Source organism: Sinocyclocheilus grahami, unplaced genomic scaffold, assembly GCF_001515645.1.
Source record: "Sinocyclocheilus grahami isolate Dianchi unplaced genomic scaffold, SAMN03320097.WGS_v1.1 scaffold588.1, whole genome shotgun sequence".
Classification (NCBI taxonomy): Eukaryota; Metazoa; Chordata; class Actinopteri; order Cypriniformes; family Cyprinidae; genus Sinocyclocheilus; species Sinocyclocheilus grahami.
In genome coordinates, this window is record NW_015505767.1 from 1291422 (window position 1) to 1293568 (window position 2147).

The window sequence follows — 2147 nt, forward strand, 5'->3', positions numbered from 1 at the left end:
AGCTACATGGGAAAGAGACTCTGATGTTAAAGCCAGAGTAAAGATTGCAGCAGTATCCTTTCAGGTCAACACAGAGAACCGACAGAAACGTAAAAGTCCTAAGAGGGAGGGCAGTTGTCATTTCTGTGGTAAACCTGGACACTGGATGAAAGAGTGTAGGAAAAGCAAGAAGACATTAGGAGAAATTAACAGCTTCACTCAGCTTCTACTCAGTCTACTTACTACTCTGAAGCAGCCCCTCCCCCCTTCACCGAACTGTTGGAGCAGCTTGCTCAGGTGTTAACTGTTAGGGCTGTGAGTGCATAATTTCCCCTGTAATCCATCACAATGACAAAAATTGTTTTGTGAAAGGTAGCATACAAGAGAAAGAGTTTGACTTTTTGCCTGATACAGGTGCAGTAATTACAGTAATTCCTACAAAATTGGCTAACAGACAGACTGTAAATGTAAGATGCCCTCATGCAGTGTCCGCACTAATGAATCAAGTAAAAGTCACTTCTGTCACCTCCTCTCGTTGGGGAAATTGGTTAACAACCCTCACAGTCCCGAACATTGTTTTACAGTGTGTGTCAGTCACGAACCCATCCTCATGTATGATGTCTGCAATGACGGAAGTTGTGTTAGAGGATGAAGGAGAAAGGACTCATGATTGTGTTACGCTTACATACGCACCTATGAGTGAAGTAACAGAAACTCCCATAGAGAATGCAGAATTGGAGTTTGTTGCATGATAAAGTCATTCAGAAACAAGCCGTTAGAGCCTAGGTAACACGGATCAGTGAGGAGCCCAGGGAAGAAACGAATGCAACAGGCTTCGGTGGACAAACCTGCGGTGAAGACTCCCTCATAGGCCTTCCCCATTCACTAGTCCATCCTTACCTCACTGTTCTTTATCTGTTGCAGGAATTAAGAAATAGGGAAAGAAGGAACAACAATAGCAGACTCTGATCGAACAAAGGATACAACCCTAGTGTTTGCAGTCTTTTACAACAAATACTGCTCTGTCGTCTTTTGTTTTCTTTCTTACTCTGTGCAGATACCACTTGATGGCTGTCCCGAGACCCATACGCACCGACCTCCTCACCTGCGTATGAAGCCACAACCTCTAAAAGACAACTAAACCCACTGCCGAGCCAACTGTCACAGAAGAAAAAAAATAATTAACACAACGCAGAGAATCACATACGCGAACTTCAGTCATCCATCAACATGATCAAGATTGCCGTACTAGTAATCATCATGGACATCGCACAAAGTGTAGACTCCAGAAACAACATATTCTTAGAGCTGATGAATATGTCAAGAACCGCCTTGTTTGCTGAAAAGAACGTTTGCATGCCACACCCGCCTTCAGTAGGAGCAGGAATCCCATTGGTGGCCACATCTACATAATTCAGCTCCTACCACAAACAAAGAAGATGGCTGCATTCCAGGACTCACTTGTGCACAAACATGGTGGTCAAGAACTCTTGGAGCGTTAATCCCGTTTTATGGTGTCATACAGGCCTTAGATCAAGTCAGAAGCTTATCAAATTTTGTACAGAAACTGGCCAATGATACGGCTTTGGCCCTGGGTAACATCACAGACACTCTCGCTTCGCACAAGATAATGATCTTACAGAAGAGTAAAATGGCCTTGGATTACATTCTTGCAACGCAAGGGGGAGCCTGCACCATTATCGGCCCTGAGTGCTGCACTGGGTTAATGGGCCCAACAGAGGACTTGAACAAAATCCAACAAGACATTCATGATTTTTCAGCAAAATTACACCAGATGACTGAAGATAAGTCTTCATGGTTTGGAAACCTGTTAGGTAAACCCTGGCTGTGGATCAAGGAAATAGCAATTCTGCTGTTGTTTTTCCTACTGGTGTACTATCTATGCGTCCACACAGTATCAAGTGTTTCATTCAACAAATGACCCACGCCCATCACGAGGAAATGACAGTTCCAACCAGAAAAGACTATTATCCGTAAGAACTTCACGGACCCTAGCTGCATGCTTGTTTCTGTGTCAGCATGCCGTTCGTCACTACAGACAATCAACACAGAGCAAGTGCTATGTACCTGTAACGATCACAGGTTACAAGAATTAACTTTTAAGTGTCTAAATTTGTATTTTGTGAGAGTTATTAGAACTCTCAAAG